The sequence below is a fragment of the Triticum urartu genome, chromosome 1 (assembly GCF_003073215.2).
Source record: "Triticum urartu cultivar G1812 chromosome 1, Tu2.1, whole genome shotgun sequence".
In the NCBI taxonomy this organism is placed as follows: Eukaryota; Viridiplantae; Streptophyta; class Magnoliopsida; order Poales; family Poaceae; genus Triticum; species Triticum urartu.
This window is the reverse complement of record NC_053022.1, coordinates 5,889,742-5,909,615: the sequence shown is the minus strand read 5'-3', so window position 1 is coordinate 5,909,615 and position 19,874 is coordinate 5,889,742. Positions and strand designations below refer to the sequence as shown.

The 19,874-nt window shown below is 43.5% G+C and overlaps 2 pseudogenes; one reads left to right on the top strand and one right to left on the bottom strand.

Moving 5' to 3' along the window:
* Positions 1 to 19,874, bottom strand: part of LOC125532491 — a 145,950-nt pseudogene that overhangs the window by 26,296 nt on the left and 99,780 nt on the right.
* LOC125541628 lies at positions 4,605 to 6,276 on the top strand (annotated as a pseudogene).

Sequence of the window (19,874 nt, the reverse complement as noted above, 5' to 3'; positions counted from 1 at the left end):
TAAGATCCGCAACGGAAAACTCCTGTCTCTTGTGTTTCAGGGAAGTAGCAAAATTGTTCCACGAAGGTGGAAGCTTGGCAATGATGCCTCCGGCAACAAATTTGTCCGGCAACACACACTTGAAGTACTCAAGTTCTTTTACGAGCGACTGTATCTCATGAGCCTGCTGTACAACAGGGCGCTCATCAGTCATCTTGTAGTCATAGAATTGCTCCATGACGTACAACTCGCTGCCGGCGTCCGAGGCACCAAACTTGGCCTCGAGCCCAACCCACATGTCCTTGCCGTTGTCAAATGACATATACGAATCCACAATGGAGTCATCAAGAACACTCAGAAGAGCGCCTTTAAAGAGGGTATTGATCTTCTCAAAAGCTTCCAACTGTGCTGGATTAAGATCGCCCTCAGGCTTGCCCTTGGTGGCATCATAGCAGCCCATGGTCTGAAACCAGTAGACTGCTCTCGTGCGCCACCTCTTATATTGCGCCCCCTTAAAGGCAGGCGGCTTCAGATGCGCAACAAAACCACTCGGAGTAAATTGCCTATAATCAGGTTTTTGGATTGTTGGAAATATGAGCAAATTACTACGAGATTTAATCCGAATAAACAGAAGATAAATCATGACCACAACAGCAGAGATTAAACTAATCATGCGAACTAGCATAGCAGATGAATATATCACATCTAGGGCACATACTAGAAACATGAATTCTACCACGATCTCGAACAGGAAGGATAGAATCACATACGGTGCAGCGGGTGCAGCACCGCCGGCGTTGACGTTGTCGCCCATGTCGTCGAGGATGAGGTTGCCGAGGTCGGGGAAGAAGTCGTCGTTCGCGAAGTCGTCGCTGCCAGCAATCGCGCGAGTGCGCTCCCCAAAAACCTGATCGCCCCTCTCCCGTACAGGATCACGAGAGGCGGGGTTCCGGAGGCCTGCTGTCCCTTCTCGCGGTGCACGCCGGAAGAAGGGATGGAGAAGACTTGCTTGGCGGCGCAATGATCTGGAACGGTGGTGAGAAATCATACGAAGCGGCGGCGGCTAGGGTAGACGTCTGCCTGACTATATAGTGCGGGCCGGGTAGGTCGTGGGAGTAAACCCCACGTCCGAGTCGTCACGATCCAAAAGAATCGGAAACGGTTCAGTAATTAACGCATCCGTTAATTATTAATTAATGACTCATTAATTTTTCCCGTGCAGCAAAAATATAGACAACGTGCATAGCTCTGTCCTCGGCTCGGCTCAATCCCGCAACCCGCGGCGCGTCGTGACGAGGCGTGGCGTGGCGAGGAGGAGGAGCGCGCGTGTAGGTCTTCTCTTCTCATGCTCATACAAGTGGTAGAAGAGCTCACCTTATAAAGAGGTGCAACTCTCTCTCAACTTATGAGGTGGGACTAAACTTTAGCCTCACTCACTCCACTCACATGTGTGCATGAATGGGCCAAGAGAATTTTAGAATTTTAGTTGGGCTTTGGGTCAAAGGCCTACTAGCAAAATTCCAACAGAATCCAAGATATGGTCTGCAAGCATTGTCTATGGATAAACCTTCAAGTATAATTCAATACAAACACTAGTCCATAAGGATTGTCCTTACTTACCGAAAAACACACACATGGGGGCACCATGAAGTTTCATGTCGAAATCTGCCATCTTCAGATTGGAGGAAGAAGCCAAACATAATGGTTGAGAACCAAATTTGTGGTGGAGGCTCAAGGAGAAGAATGTGAGCCCGAGGAACTTCGTCGTTAGCAACACCTCTTCAATGGTGATTAGGTTTCTTATCAGGAAGTAAACATCAAGATAAATCTTCATCTCCTCATATCTTGATTATCCAAGTTATCTACCCATTGGGTGGCATCACATCAAGCGATACCGTGGGACGAAAAAAAAAATCACAAAAAAGCGTAGCGTGCTGGCGGGGAATTGACTTGGTAACGAGCCGCTGGTGAATGTGTGTTCCTAGGCACTGGAGCTGACTAGCGTTGTTGATTGTAAGGCAGCGCATATCTTATTGAACAAACCGGAGCCACAACATCAAACTGTGCCATTATAGCAAACTGGAATCAGTCACTGTAGCGAATCAGACCCTGCCAAATATAGCGAACCGGAATGAGTTATTGCACCGGTCAATTTTAAAACAAATTGAGAAATATTTTTTTAAAAGTGTATTTCTTGAAAAAGTGCCAACATATTTGAATTTGTGAAGAAATGTTAAAAACAGGGAACATTTTTTGAAAACTCAAAATAATTTTTTAAAGCATGGACATTCTTTGAATGTGTGATTTTTAAAAAAAAATGCGCAAGCAAATTTTTTGAAGTTGTAAACATTTACGAAATTGCAAACAATTTTTGAAGCCGTGAACATTTTTTGAGTATGTGAAACAAAAATTGAAAATGTTATGAAATTCCGAACAAATAAAATCCGACCACGAACCTTTTTAAAATTTCCTGGACATTTTATATATTTTCTACATTGTTCTCTTACTTTTAGATTGTTTTCTAGCAACTTTAGATATTTTTCCCTGTGTTTTTCATAAAGAAAAAATGTCTTTTTTAAGAACTTAAAGAAAAAATGTCCAGAAGGCCGAAAATAGCGGCCGTCGGCCCGCAGCACAAGGTTCCTGGCTGGGCCATGTGAGCGTGGCGCCGCTGCAGCCCACATCTTCCTCCGCTGGAAATTACAGAGACCAACTAGAAATGCGAGACTAGCTAGGGTTTACTACACTCTCTCCTCCTCCGGCAAGGTCGAGCGGCGGCGGCTACGGTCCATTAATTCTCTATCGCCGGTCTTCTCCGAATCAAGCCCCTCAAGGTTCCCCGTTTCCACATGTAGATGGTTTTTTCTCCCGATTCGATTTCTTGTTCTTGATTGATAGGGGAAAACAAACCCGGTAGTATCATCCCCATCCATCCATAAACTTAGTTAGTTAATGTTGTAAACCCGGTAGTATCTTGTTCTTGATAGAGGCAGTAAGTAAGCTTTTTGCCCTGGGTTGCAGCAAATACTAGTGTAGTATTTCTAGTTGAACAGTTATCAGATTGGCCCTGTGAACTCATGAACTCATCGGCTGTGGCTGGCAAAATGATTGGTTTCCCTGCTTTCTTTCTTGCCCAACCAAGAGCTGCAAGTACTAATTAATTCGCATATGTGCTCTGGGTTTCATGTTACTGTCAATTAGATAGGTTCCTTCAAACAAGTTGGTTCAGATTCAGCATGTTTCTTTGTATTCTCTTAGTTCATTATTCAGGCTCTGCTTCCTTCTTAATTATGGCGCTAGCTAGTTTAATTTAATGATAATGTGGCACGCCTGTAGCCTCATTTTTTCTTCCTAGCAATCTAGAGACAGATAAGGTGCTAGCTAGCTACTTCAATAAATCTCGATGCTTATGAACAGCACACAATTAAGTTTTGGACAGAAAGTGCTCAAAGTTCATCGGCAGTTGGAATTCTTCGTAATGAGTGTCTGTCGCCAGTGTGATCTCCGTCTATCTTCACATGGCACTATTTTTTCTGATCTGATATATCATAAGTTTGAGTTCTGCTCTCTGAGCGTGCCCTGTTGGACCTAAAGTTCGTTAATGTTGTAAAGCTATTCTCCTAGGTACTAGGAAGTAAATTTTTTTGCAATTGATCGAGTACTAGCCTAGGGTTGCAGCAAATACTACTGTAGAATTTCTAGTTGGACATATATTAGATTGGCGTTATCTATCAATAATAACTGAACCCTGTGAACTAACTCATCGGCTGTGGCAAATTTAAATGATTGGTTTCCCTACTTCCTTTCTTGCCCTACCAAGAGCTACAAGTACGTACTATATATTAATTGGCATGTATCCTCTGCTTTTCATCTTATTAATTAGGTGCCTCCAAGTAAATTGTAGGTTCAGATTCAGCACATGGGTCTTCTTGCGTCAATTCTAGCTCGTTTCTTTTTGTATTCTCTTAATTAGTTAGTTCATTATTCAGGCTCTGCCACGTATTGTCATTTTTCTTTCTAATAACAATCTAGAGACAGATAAGGTGCTAGCTAGCTACTTTAATAAATCTCCATGCTTATGAACAACACACAATTAAGTTTTGGACAGATACAGCAAAAAGTGCTCAAAGTTCATCAGTAGTTGGAATTCTTCGTAATGAGTGTCTGTCACCAGTGTTTCTCCATCTATCTTCACATGCATGCATTATTCTGATATTATATCATTGAAGTTTGAGTCCAGCTCTTTCGGTTGTTTTCTGATATTATATCATACAAGTGCTCAAAGTTCATCAGTAGCTAGTTTAATTTAATGATTTGGCCTGCCTGCAGCGTCATTTTTTCTTTCTAACAATCTAGACACAGATAAGGTGCTAGCTAGCTACTTTAATAAATCTCCATGCTTGTGAAGAACACACAAGTTTTGGACGGATACTGAAAATGCTCAAACTTTGTCAGTAACATATTCTTCGTAATGAGTGTCTACCATCAGTGATATATTCTGATATATAATAAGTTTGAGTCAAGCTCTTTCGGTTGTTTTCTGAAAGTTTGAGTCAAGCTCTTTCGGTTGTTTTCTGAACCTTGATATATATTTCCTGATGATTGGTACAGCTGAATTGAATTTGTTCGATGGAGGACCTACCGGAGGCTCTGCTGACAGAGATTCTCAACAGGATCACCAGGACAAGTGATCTCAATTCTCTTTCCCTTGTGTCAAAGCAGCTCTACAAGATAGAGGGGAATCAAAGGGGCGCTATCCGTGTTGGTTCCGGTCTTTGCACTGCTACAAATGCGCTGACATCATTCTGCGCCCGCTTCCCAAATCTGCGGAAAGTGGAAATCGATTACTCTGGTTGGATACCTGGACATGGAAAGCAGCTGGACAACAAAGGCCTTTATGTGCTTTCATCTCACTGTTCCTTGCTGGTTGACCTCACCTTAAGCTTCTGCTCATGCATCGATGACTCTGGGCTTGCTTGTTTAGCTTATTGTAAGAAATTGGTTTCTCTCAGGCTGAACTCCATACCACAAATAACTTCGATTGGGCTTTTCTCGATTGCAGTTGGTTGCACAAGTCTATCTGCTCTCCACCTTATTGGTTGCGAGAAAATTGACAGTGTAGAGTGGCTGGAATACCTTGGTAGGGATGGATAGTTGGAAGAGCTTGTAGTGAAGAATTGCCAAGGAATCAATCATCATGACTTCATAAAGTTTGGTTCAGGATGGATGAAGCTCCAGAAGTTTGAGTTTGAGGGCAAAAGAGGAAGATATGATTGTCTTACAAGTGATGTGGTCTATGACTCCTCGTACGATGCTCACAGCATGGATTTGTATGATTTCTGCTGTGAGAGTTTGAAGGATTTAAGGTTGGCGCGTATTGAAACTTGGCCGGAAGTAGGACTTCGTGTTGTCCTAGGGAAATGTAAAACATTGGAGAAACTTTGCCTTGAGTATGTTTGTGCTCTAAATGACATTGACATGATTGCATTATCTCGGAGCTGCAGCAACCTTAAAAGCATCTCACTTTGGCTCAACCTGCAGCGCTACTCGAGTGATGTCAACTATTGTGAGACCAGGACGTCATTTACTGATAACAGCCTTTACGCTCTAGCCCTCAACTGTCGTATGCTTCAGATGATAGACCTCAGCTTTATAGGATGTGATGCTGACTGGCCATCAGAAATAAGATTCACACAAGAGGGTTTTCTGGTGCTCATTCAGTCCTGCCCAATTCGTGTTCTTGTGCTCAACAACGCCAACTTCTTTGATGACGAGGGGATGAAGGCCCTCTCATCCTCACCTCATCTGGAGGCACTCGAGCTTATATTGTGTCATGCGGTGACTGATGCCGGGATGCGCTTCATTGCGCACACCCCATGCCTGAGTAATCTCACACTTCGGATGTGTCATAATGTTACTGATGTTGGAGTGGCTGAACAGGAACATGCACATAAGTTAGAGTCTTTGGTCATCGAGTCTTGTGGTAAGGTCTCTCTGCAAGCTGCCCAGTGTGTTGCCAAGTCAGTTCAGTACTCGAGCAAGTGTTCAAATGCCCTTATGAAGAAAATTGGTCTTGGCGGCTATTGATGAAGTGGTCTCCAAAATTTTCAGTATGAATTTGCTGCTGAAGCCATTAAGTTGTCCAGTGTGCATCATTGCACAAGGCTGTGCATCATCCGACCTAGATTCACTTGTCTGGACTTTCTATTGCCTTCTGCCTTTACTATATGAGTTTTCTGTATGACAGTTTAATTATGATCTTTGAATGGCATCTGGTGGATGAAACTTTAGTACTCTAGTATGCACCACTTGTGTATTACTATCAACCGTAATTCTGGTTGCTTAACTCTGTAGCCGTATCGAAACCAGCATAAGTAGGCCCCAAGATTCCCTGTTTTTACTGTGGAGGCACTATATGACTGTTTGGTGTTACTTATTTGTATTATTTAAGCAAATGTCATGAACTCTTTTTTATTGCAGAAGTGATTTTGAAGAGATATATATCTGCCTGCTATGTTCTCGTGGCAATTTTGGTATGGATCATTGTAGTAATAATATTATGTCCAAGTTTCCACGGACATGTACAAGGCGGCATGCTTGTTTTGTTGATATCGACTCAATTGGAAGATGCCTTTGTTTGCTTCTCAAAAGAATAGTGCTAGTACTAGTAGCATAACAAAATGACTTGAAGTCGAGGAACAGCTGAAACTACTGAAGGCCTATAACATAGCTGTGTGCTAATTACAGGTAGGTAGTCACATCATGTCTTTGCTCTGGACATCCAGCACTCAACAACATTTTGTTCTTACCTTTTTGAGGGGGTTTAGCTATCAATAGTATAGATGGTGAGTGTATGAAAATAGCAGAAACCATTTGAGGGATTATCGAGATTCATGTGTTTGCTTGGTTCATCAGTCTAGTACAAAGATCCTGAAATTGTAGATCTTTTATTTTAGCAGCAAGACAGTTCGTTGCATCAGTTCAGCTCGTAGGAACAACATTTGCCTTGTATTTGTAGCTCATCAAGATGCCAACTTTGCTGGCTACTTTATTAGCTCATGTATTTTGTACTTTGTGTTGTACTACTTGATAAGTACTTGAGCTAAAATGAAATGTGCGCCTTTCCCTTGTTAAAAAAGGGAGAAATATTTATTTATTTTTACATTATTAGCTCATGCACGCCCTGATTGTGGAATATTTACTAGTACAAAACAAACACTGGCAAAGAGAGGTTGAAAGAGAGGAAGCTAGAAGTTAATGAGATACAGGAAGCGACGCACAAAGCGCTTTATGCAGCTAAACACACAAACTTTATCATGGCTAGCTTAACTGAATTAAAGAACAATTACATTGTTCACTAGCTGGCCAAGTAAAAACCCCGGAGGTTCATTAGTCCAACTATCATCACACTTATTACAAAAACTGAATTTCACTAGCTCACGAGCTTTAGGAAAAAATTCACAGGAGAAAATTAATCTGTCATTTTTTCCACAGGAGAAAATAGAGGAATAGATGGCGACACTGAAGAAGAAAATTTTGGCGTATCGGATGTTACATGGCAACCAACACACACGCGGGCTGGTAGACGTACAGAAAGTGCCGGTAACCCACTTGAGTTTGTATTTTCTTCAGTTTGTGTGGCCAAGATGTTGCTTGGCTGCACAGGCTTTGAGTTTCAGAAGTTGCAGCCATGGCCTCATATTCCCTCGGACACACGACTTCCAACAAGACTTATGGTCCAGGATTTGTATTAAACAGAATTCAACGCTGAAACCTTTATTTCTACCACAGCTGGTGGATAGAATTCAAGCACGGAATTTCCCCGCAATTTGTAGTTGCATTGCATTGCGCCACCAGTCATGAGTCCTTGATCTAAATGTTTGGTCTATGTATCAGCTGAAAAGCAAAAAGAGAAACATTTTTTAGGATAGCTTAAGACACATATACTGAAGCAGTTTTACATGACCAAAAAAACAAGGAAATACTACCAAAAAATCACAGGGGATACCATCAAGGAAAAACCCTGCTGCAATGTTAACTCAAGTCCATTCAGTGCATGAGTTGTTGATGGAGGAGAATTGGATATTGCTTTCTACTCCCACTGTAAAGAAATAGTATAAGAGCGTTTAGATCATTACTTTAGTGATCTAAATGCTGTGTGTCATTTTTCCATAGAAATGAGGACAGAAAATAGAGGAAGAGATGGCAACACCGCAGAAGGAAAACAAGCGCCCAGCAGCAGCTGCCCAACAAAGAGCTTGGAACTTCCAGCAGGCAGAGATGGCAACACTGAAGAATAGTCATAGCAGCAGTATCTCCTCAACTCATGTGAGTTCAGTGAGGACCTCATAACACTATTGAATATCAGTAAACTTGCAGCGTATAGTGAATCACCCACCCCAGCCAAACACAGCATGCAAAGGCTAGGTAGGCGTAGAGGAAGCTGATTCAACCCAGCTGAGCTTGCAACTTTCCTTGAGCTTTGAATTCCACAAGCTGCAGCCAAACAAATGACTTCCCACAAGACTTGCGGTCTTAACCTCAATTGAACATAGAAACCATCAATAGAATTCCAGCACTTCCCACAAGACTTGCGCAAAAAGGTTTGCAGTCCTATGTGATTTCTTTTACTAGTAAGATCAAGCCAGGATAATGCACTGCTATAAGTAGGATTAATAACTTGCACAGTTTTAGTTATTCATAAATTACAAAGGGCGCACCTGTGCTGGGAATGTTGTCGTACATGGCAATCAACACGTACATGGCCAGACGTACAGAGAGCGACCGGTACTAGAATTTTACCGATTCAACCCATTTGAGCCTGAAACTTCTCTTCAGTTTGTGTGGCCAAGATGCTGCTGCTTGCTTCTACAGGCCTTGAATTCTCTCCACAAGATGCAGCCAAACACACGACTTCCTACACAAGACTTGCGGTCCTGGATTTGCGCCAACCAAAATTCAGCACAGAAACCTTTTATCCTTACCATCGACAGAATTTCCAGCACGGAATTTTTCCCACAATGATATTTTGTTCTACTACTATGTACGTAGCATCTGAAAAGCGAAAAGGGGAACATAAGTACTGCAGAGAATAGCATAAGACAAAACATAATTTCCACCATACTTGCTTTCCCATGATGACTGATGACTTGTTTCACCTAGGTTAGGTGCGTGCCAACATCTCTCTTCGGGAAATTAAGCAGAAAACATAACAGTCTGAACAATTGTCGAGTTCAGAGAACAGCTTCCTTTATCCCTTCCTAATAGAGAAGCACATAAAAGAAGTGGATACCAGTTCTGAGTTCAGAGTTCAGAAACCATTTCCAACATAAGACAACCATGTAAAGATGTCATGTGGAATCCAACCTCGAAAATCCATCGTAATTCAGCTCAGCTAGTGAGGAACTGAGGATGTACAGTCACCATATGGCGAGCATTATCACTCGCCTTCCTAAATAAATATCCTTCTACCTTGCTCAGTGCCTTCTTAGATTTTCGACGGATGATCGGAGGTTGACAAGTAGATTTGCACCCTTTTGATTACTCATAAATTACAAATTAAGGGGCATACCTAGGAGTATTGACCGGTGGCCGCCGGAGTTGGAGCCGATGCCCGAAACCCTAGACGATGCCCGGTGACCTGCTGCTTCTTTTCCTGGGACCTCATGTCCTCACAAGGCCATGTCTCGGCGAGGAAGTGCAAGTGGTTGCGTGGCAGATCTGGCCATCGCCATTGGCGTCGCTCTGCTGGATCTCCCTCTCCTTCTGGCACCGAAGAAGGAGGAGGAAGGAGGCGAAGGTCAGGGGGCTGCGGTGGGAGAGAAGGTCGCCGGATTTGGGGGAGATGCCGAGGTGCGAGGCCAGTGGTGGCGGTGGGTGAGGAAGGGCATCGCGGGTGGGAGGGAGAAGGGGAATTAAGAGAGTGTGGGTTCGGGTTTGGGCCTCCGCACGCTATGTGTACACATGTGTTGGTGGGTTGATAGCAGTGGTGCCGGGTTTATACCCCACGCTACTACTATGGCCTATCCCGGGGGTACGGTAGAGACCACTTAGTAGTAGTGAGGGATTTCTACCCCCCGATACTACTATGGCCAGTCCTGGGGGGGGGGGCACGGTGGAGACCACTTAGTAGCAGTGTGGGGTTTATACCCCTCGCTACTACTATCAACTTAGTAGTAGCATGGGTTCTATACCCCTCGCTACTAATAATTAGCAGCAGTGTGGCCCATATACCCCTCACTACTGTTAAGCATCTATGTATAAGGTATTTTCTAGTAGTGCATGGATGGCGGCGAAATCAGTCGTTCTGCTTGTTTTCCCTACTAGCTCTTTAACGTCCAGAACAAGTTTACGGTCATAAGAGCATCTCCAACAGGTGTCGGTCGCGCCGGGCGCAAAAAATACATATGCCGCGCGCGCATCGGCTGGTTTGGTGTGGCGCGCTGCGCCCGCTCCAGCAGCCGCGCTAAAATGTAGCGCGCGCGGCTCGCACAAACAACATATGCATTCAAAAACAAAAGCAAAAAAATCAAAAACAAACAAAAATAAATAGTTCAATTTCGTTTATTACAACTCAAACAAACAGTTTATCGTTCAATATTTTTCTTACCTTCTGGCTTTTTCAACGGCTTGACAAAGGTTTGCCACTTTGGATAGATGCCATCCGCTAGATAATAGCCATAGTTGTATGTACGGCCATTTTCTACAAACTGCACCGGTGGCAACTCCCCATTTGCAATCTTACTCATGAGTGGTGACCGGTTGACAACATTGATGTCATTCAAAGATCCAGGCATTCCAAAGAATGCATGCCAAATCCAAGTCTCTTGATCGGCCATCGCTTCAAGGATTGTAGTGGAACCCTTTTTTTGGCCGTGGAATTGCCCATGCCATGCCTTTGGACAATTCTTCCAAGTCCAATGCATGCAATCTATTGAGCCAAGCATGCCAGGAAAACCGCGAGCTTTGTTCATCGCTAAAAGCCTTGCGACCTCTTCAGTGTTGGGAGATCTCATATACTCCTCACCAAACACTTGCAAAATTCTGACTGCGAAGCGCTTGACACACATGATGGCTTGGCTCTCACCCATAGCCAAGTGATCATCAATTAGATCAGCCGGTATACCGTATGCCAACATACGCAAAGCGGCTGTCACCTTCTGAAAGGTGCTATGCCCGAGCTCTCCGGCGGCATTCCTCCTTTGCTGAAAAAAGCGGTCATGGCTCGCTAGTTTCTCTGCAATGCGCCTGAACAACTCGGTGCTCATCCTAAACCAGCGACGAAAATATGACTCGGGGTATGTGGGATTCTCCGCAAAATAATGCCTGATCAATCTGTTGTGGGCATCGATCCTATCCCTCCAAATTTTTTGCCGACCCATAACCGAACCACCGTGCTTCGGTTTTTTATTAATATGCATAGCTAGGATCATTGCAAGATCCTCCTCCTCTTCCATATCAAATTCTTCTTTGGAAGAATCATACGACGAACTCATCTACAATGTTGAATACTATGCTATAAATAAAAAACTACAATCAACATGCACGAAATTCATGGCTTTTGAGCAATACATACCTTCTAGGCGTTTTGTTGAACACCTAGCGGGCGCTGAGCGGCAGCGAGCGCGCGGGCGCTGTTCGTCGGCGGACCAGCACGCGCGCGGGGCGGCGGGCCTAGAGGGGGGCCGGAGAAAGCGCGCGCGGGGCGGGGATAGGCTGGGGAAGCGCCGGAACGGTCGCCGGGTGGCGCGATCGGCGGCGGCGGCGCGGCTGCAGGGGTGGGTGGGAGGTGCGAGCGAGTGCGCGAGAGTCCAGCGCGCGGGAGCGGGCGCAGCAAATAAGCGGCGCGCGATTGCGTTTCGGCCCGCGCGCTGGACTACGTATGCCGCGCGCGCGGTTTTCGCGCGCCCGCTGGAGCAGCTATTCCGGTTGCGCGCGCGCTAAAAGGGGGGATTTTGCGGCGCGGCGCTAGTTTGGCGAGCCTGTTGGAGATGCTCTAAGGTGCAATGCCCTTGCCTTTGTGAGCGACACGATGACATGGGAACGGGCTTCCAAGCCTATGGTGTCGCATCGTGTCGCGGTCTGCTAGACTTAGTGGACGGATGCTACTCCAATATCGGTTGATCCCATACTACGATACCAAGGAAGACATGCAACTATTATATATATTTCTTCAAGTCGGTCAACACAAGTAAAATCTGGGAGTTCAACCGGTGCAGCTATGCAATGCTAATGGAGACAACACAATTCAACTTTAGCACTTCACACATAAGCAACACCACGTTCAATGGCACACACCTTAGAGTGTACCTATGGTGGTTGATTGGGCTATAAGAAATGTGAGTCCATGTGCAGATGCCAAACATAATAACACGGCTAATTACACATGCAGTGGCAGCAGCAACAAGTGCGTGAATTCCACAAATGATCTAGGGTACACATGCAACTGTGTCTTTGAGTATGACAACAACCCTTATCTTCTAGACAAATGCATGGTATGCTACTAATTTATTTTGCTACAAATTCCAATGAATGGTGTCCTTTACTTTGTACATACCCAATTATGATATTTGATTTTGCTAATACAATGTAGCCTTCAATTTAAACCAAGTTTTTGCATCCATTAATTATGTTAGGTTCATATGACTTCACTACATAAATAGGTAGATAATGCCTAAGACTGAGATTGTAGCTAGGGATGAAAATCTAAATACGGCATGAATCTAACAATTACGAGTAATATCTTTGTGACAAGAACTTTCTTTGTCTTTTATTCCCATGTTTGAACTAGTATAGGTCGGGGTTACACATTATGGTGCACATCACTTTATTTATCATCGTCACATTGAACGCTCATTGACTAAACAACGATGATCCATCTGTCTTGTATTACAGGTCTTCATTTCATTGGCCACCGATGCTTGTAAGACTACTCCCATATGGTTGTTGTTGTGGATATGGTTGTTGAGGTTGGTGTGGTTGCTGGGGGAATGGTTGTTGGGGTTGCTGGGAAATTGTTTGTTCTGGTTGCTGGGATAATTGTTGTTGGGGCTGCTGAAATGGTTGTTGGGGTTGTTGGGGTTGGGGCTGGGGAAATGATTGTTGTGATTGTTGGGGTTGCTGAGGAAATGGTTGTTGCGGTCGTAGGGGGAATGGTTGTTGTGGTTGTTGGGGGAATGGTTATTGTGGTTGTAGGGGGAAAGGTTGTTGTGGTTGTTGGGGGAATGGTTGTTGCGGTTGCAGGGGGAATGGTTGTTGTGGTTGCTGGGGAAATGATTGTTGCGGTTGCTGGGGGAATGGCTGTTGCGGTTACAGGGGGAATGGTTGTTGTGGTTGTTGGGGAATTGGTTGTTGGAGTTCAGGAAATAATTGTTGGGGCTGGGACTGTTTTGCTTCCATGCAGAGTTTCAAGTTTAGGACTAGTTGTTAGCACGGATCTTGATGCAAAACTTGATGGCCTGGATACAGGGGTAGAAAAATTCATGGAGTGAGGATAGTGAGCTAGCTAGCACGCCATGATAGAAAAATTGATTGGAAAAAGGAGCATCAAAGCCCCGTCCCCTGCATCCAAAGGATCCACACAACCATCTTTATTAAATTATTCAATAAAGGTTTGGCAAAAACATAAATCAAACAATCCGAAGCCAATGCCAGACCTACAAACTCGACGATGGGTGATGCCATCACAACGCCCCACCAGCTAAACCCAGGGTCATCACCGAGACACCCGCATGGTGTACCGGGAGTTCGCATCTTGTCTAGCAGAGACCCTAAGCATGAACCGCTTGCACAAACTCCAGAAGCCGCCAACACCATTGAACTGTCGACCCATGTTCATGAAAGAAATCCGAATTGTCCTTGCCAGGCCAGCCATCGACACCGCCACGGCGATAAACAACACCATTCCCTTGCACTAGTCCATCATAACACATCCGTTGCCGAGACTCCGTTGCGCCATGCTGCTGAGAGCCGCCATCATCGACACGGTAGAAATGATGCATCTCCAGCTGTGGGTCCCTTTAGCCAGCAGTTGCTCCAAAGAAGATGCCTCCAGGAGGGGGGTGTGGCGCTAGACGCTACCATCGCCCATTTCGGAAGACTAAAGGGTTTCCTTCGGAGCAAACAAACCTTACAGTTGAGTCTACGCGGCGGTCCAATGCCGCTACGCCTCCTAGATAACACTGGTAGATCTTAGCTCCAAAACAGTGCCTCTAAGGAGGTAGATGACACTACACGCTGCCACTCTCCGGCCCGACAAGCCAAACATGAGGTTTCCTTCGGAGCTTGACGGGACCACCATCGTGACGATACTCTCCAAGGAGGTTAGCGACGCCCGTAGACGTTGCCGCACCATCCGCGACGACTGATCCAGGCAAAGTATTTCTCTTGGTGGTAGTCTCGCGAACCAGGAGATCTGGAGTCATAGGCGCTCGTCGGAGATGCCCACCAACGTAGAAGAAAAGACCTTGTTAGGCTACAAATCCGGGCACACGACCCAAATCTATCCAACTGCACCACCGCCTCCCAGCACAGCAACCACTGGGCCCGTGCGTCCCCGCCGACGGAACCTAGCGCCCCCACGAGCGGCTAACCCGAGGAGGGAGGAGATGGAGCCCCACCGCTGCCAGCGCCGCATGGGCTTCGCCCAACAGATGCCTCAACAGAAGGTTTTACTGGAATTTCTTTATTTCTTGGATATCTTATCCAGGTCGATCTCACTTGTGGAACCGAGGATCAACCTTTGTGGGCACCTTCTCCGTCAAGAGAATTTTTGACCAGATCAGCCGCCCATCGTCATTTCTTTGTGGGGCTGTTAAATTCAAGACATGTTAGGAAATTTGGAGTGCTTTGAGTTCTACCTCATTGCAGATTATTTATTTGGTTGGCCTTACTAAATCAATGTGGGACTATTGTGCTGACCATTTGGCCCGTCGTGGTCTTGATCACCCGTAGAGATGCCCGCTTTGTGATCGAGAGGATGAAAATGGGCAGCGTTTGCTTACTACATGTGTGTTCTCAGGAGGGGTTTGGTTATTGCTCTTGTCTTTGGTTGGTTTGCAGCAGCAAACACCAGGGCCTAATAATCTCATTTTCATTGAGTGGTGGCGCCAAGCATTGCAGAAAATTGATAAGCAATGCCGCAAGGGTTTCAGTTTATTAGTTGTGTTGGTGGCTTCGTGGAATCGGAAACATAGGAATGGATGTGTTTTTTAGGGGAGGGGGGGGGGGCTCACCTAAATCCAATGCTCTTACGCATGAAATTAGGGATAAGGACGAATTGTTGTGTATGGAGGGGGGCAAAGGTCTTATTAGCATTTTGCCATAGAGTATGTTTGGATCTGGACGTAGTATATTTTTCTTTCGGGTGTTCCCCTCGTTCTAAGCTCTGCTCTAATGGGCTTGTACGTGTCTTCATAGACTCTTTTCTTCTTAATATAATGATGCACATTAAAAAATAATAGAAGTAGCACAAAATCAGGAAGGCATTCAATAATTGAAAATATATAAATTGACACCATGGCATGAAAGGAACTCACCGTTGTCTGCCGCATCCCGTACCAGATGTGATTTTTCATGCCCAATTGACCAGCTCTGGGTCTCACCGCTGCCCGCTGGTTAGGGTGTTGAGTCAAGGTCGGGTTTGCCCCACATCTTTGCTTGTTGTTTAGTTTTCTCCAAAGTTGGGATGGTGGGAGCTGATTGGGCCTTTGGTGGAGAGAATGGAAGAAGGTTGGTTCAGGAGCTAATTGGGCAGGGATACACTTGTGCTTTTGTCGAATTATTATTTTTTGTATATGCGTATATTGTACATAGTTAATCACTGTTTTTGCCAAAAATAATGGGCGTACACATGTCCACCCACTTCTTACAGTGACTACACCCCTGATATTGGGTGATGATGATAAGGACCATTGTAAATCAACTCCCTCTTCAGAGATGGAGTGCTTTGGCCCATTGCATGAGGCAGCGGGTAAGGGAAGATTGGAGACTTGCAAATACTTGGTGGAGCAGATTGGGTTTGACATCAATGTTGATGCCAACAATGATTCGGGTATGTGCGTGTTTTCTTGCTAGATTAAGTGTTTTCATGTTTTCATTAATTTGATTTAGTTTTTTTTTTGCTAGTGTGTAGTGTTGGCATGCTATCATTATATATGGCATGCAAACACTGATCATGTGGGTTCATTCTTGTTATATATGCATATATACTTTTCCCTGTCCTATTTTTTGTTTGTTTTGTTTACATGATTTTTCCTCTTTTGCGACATTTTCACTGTTCTAGTTGCCTGATGTAATGTGTTTTTTGCCCGTAAAGTCCGTTGATAGGTTCTTTTGTGCACACACTTTCTCAGGTGACTTGGTCAAGCTAAATGTATTTTATGAATTCGATTTTCTTCTCTGTTTCTTTACAATATGTGACCATGAGTCCGTACCTGATTTTGAGAACCCCCCCTGTAAATGAATGCTTATGATTTCTGAATGACAGTCCCTTGTCCATATGCATCTGCAAAGTGATTTCTGCTTTTAACATTGCATCAGATAGTTTCTTGTAAATTTCTGATGGAAAAGGCCCCCTTTGTCATGTAAACTGTGTTGAAGCGTGACTTTTTATAGATCCAAATTGTAATTATGGTTTGGTATACTATAAATCTATGATGCGTTTGTACTTCGTAGAACTTTAATGCCTTGCATTATGCTGTGATAGTCTCGTACGATGTGTATGTATGATCGGATTAAATTGCTTCTTTGTAACACTTTGCAGGCATGACACCTCTGGCTTGTGCAGTGTCACATGGTAAATCCATTGCTGCGAAGTATTTGCTTGACAAAGGTGCTAATCCTGATAAGCAAGACAACAAAGGCTTTACTCTTCTGCACTACGCTACAAAAGAAGGTTCTCTTTCTGCATCTATTAACATTTGGTATATTTATTAATTGTTTGATCACAAAAGAAAGGTACCAACATTACTATTCTTTATATGTTGAAGTTCTGCCTGATATGGTTACTGATGGCCATCATCACTTTGTTTTTGGACTGCATATTCATCTGTCTGTACTTAAACAGTGATAGTACATCATACCGATTCAGATTTCCCCCTACCTTTTTGGTTCTTTGTACTATTCGATATGACATTGAATTCAATCATGCATTTGTCATGTGCATTGGGGTATGTGTGTGTATCTTGAATGAAACACACATCACTTGAATGATATACTCCTGATCTATTTTTTTTGTTCTTCCTAAAATAAGAATGTCTAAAATAAAATATTGTTCTTAATGCCACTGCATACTTTTGTTTTTCCTAGGGAAGGACCGACTGGTTCGACTCTTGCTATCTAAAGGAGCTAGTGTTGATGTATTCTCTTGTGAAGGGACGCCACTACATGTTGCTGCCTCATATGGGAAGGCTGGCATCATGCAGATTTTGTTGCAGCACAATGCTGATGTAATGGGTATTTTATTTTTTATGTAGTTGAGGAGCATCACTAACATATCTGTAGACTAATTTCTCTTTTACATGTCAAATGACCCCTTTCCCTAAAAACTTGTAGCCAAACAGGGTCTCAGCAGATTTAGGTACACCCATGGCTGCAGTTCTTTGTGTTGCTTCTGGAAGAATTAGTGAGTCTGCTGCTTTGAAGTGCATGAAGCTCCTTGTCAAGGTCTGGTATACAACTTTTTGTTTATCTTCACTGGTAGAGGAACCCAATGTGGATTATTCACTGGATTCCTGTATTTTATGGAGCTGTGTAAATATCGACAAATTCATATGATACATTACTTGTATCCACAGGCCGGTGCTGATTTGAACTGTACAAATCCTGATACTCCATTGGTTATGGCAACTAGCAAATACTTGTCTGAATGTGTTGAGTACTTGTTGGAGGTCGGCGCAGATGCCAATATTCCAAGCAATCATGTAAATTCTTGACTCTTGCAAATTGCTGTTGTTACTTGATTGTTATTCTCCTTGGCACTTTTTTAACCGACATTCTGGTGTTGATGTTGTGTTGCCAACTAGTGGAGCATGGCAGGGAAATATTGAATATTGATTATTTCTGATTTAGTATGTCCTGTTGTTTTTAACATGCTACTAGATGGACCATATGTCTTCTGTTGACACATATTCTGATTATGCTCTATGGATATATCCATCTTGTTTTTTTTTTCATAACAGGGCCATATGGCACCAATAGAAATTGCTGCAAAATCTGGAAGGAAAAAGCTTGTGGAGATTCTATTTCCTTTCACTTCACCCATTCAATCTATGTCCAATTGGAATGTTGAAGGAATCATTGCCCATGCAAGATTATGGCATTCAGAGAACAAGGTATGAACTAAATTTTTACTATGAAGCAAGATGCCTGTTGTTCATTCTCATTAGTCTTGACCATGATCTTTCTCACTAAATTTTGCTGGCAGATAAATAGAAAAATTGTAGAAATGTAAGTGTAGAACTAACATTTACTTGGACATCGTTACCTAGTTTATCCGGCAAACTTTTTTAGAAAAGAGACTTATCGAGCATAAGTTCCTGCGAAGACGCTATCAGTCAAAGAAAGGAAGGAAGTCATAACACACTTTAGAGAGAAACTTTGCCCAATACTCAATAGGATCTCGATACAGAAATTGGAACAGAATCCTAGTAACTGCTTGAAAGAAACCAAAATAGAAATATGTTGTTCATGGAGATAACATTGCGACATTTTCTCGCTTCAAGCCTGTCAAGTATGTTTTGCTGTGGATATGTACTCACCATTTTTGACCAATTTTAAGGTGTTGTCATTGCAAAAAATGTTCAAAGCTGTAGTCTGGAGAGGAAGTACGTACCAATTTTAAGGTGTGTTTTGCCGAAGTGCTTAAATTTTGCTAGTTTGAGTTTTGTAAAGTTGTACATTAAGTTTACTTTTTGTGTATTTGTCATGGTGCTTAATCACCGTGATTCAGGGTAAGCAAAGTGATAAAGGTAGCCGGGTTAGGCTTAAATTGAATGCAGAAAAAGGCAACCATGAAAGGGGACAAGTTATATCATTGGACATCTAGCCTCGGAAAGCTGCATTAGATACATACTGCTAATATGCATAATTTTTTTAATGGTATAGGACAAGGGAGGTGATAAAGATAAGAAGACTGAGCTAAAATTACTTGGTGCAAAAGCAGTCGAGCGGAAGGACTATGCTGCTGCATCAAAGTTCTACAGTGAGGTAATATATTGTTGCGTGGTCATACCTTCCGATCAGAGCGCTCTGTTGGTTCCATCATTTAACTTTGGCATGAATGCAATAAATTATGATTTTCTATGTGATTCTGGGATAACGGGTTGTGCTTGTTATGATTTGGTTTGATGCAGGCAATCAAAGTGGATCCTGCCGATGCAATGCTGTATTCAAATAGGAGTCTATGTCATCTAAAGAGTGGTGAAGCATATGCTGCTTTGCTTGATGCTAATGCTTGCATAAGGCTGCGAGCTGATTGGCCAAAAGGTCACTATCGGAAGGGAGCTGCCCTCATGTCGCTCAAGGTGAGATTAAATTGCAATTTTCTAGTCGTTTGCTGTTTTACACTTCACCCACGATGTAGATAATCTGCTGCTTGTGTTTATCCTTAGAGGTGTAAGGAAGCATGTCATGCATTCTTGACTGGAGGGAAGCTGGATCCTGCAAATGTGGAGATACGTCAAGCATTTTGGTATGTTTTTTAATCCGAACATAACTTTGTTTTTTCTTTCCCTGGAAAATGCAAAAAGAAAAAATGCGCCTTGATAGATTTTTTTTATATATAAGACCAAAGAAGAGTGACACCCGAGAAATACAACACCACACTATTGAAATATATTGCCCGTCTCTCTCCATTAGTTCGGACTTTTGAATGAGTTGGCTGGAGCATGAATTCA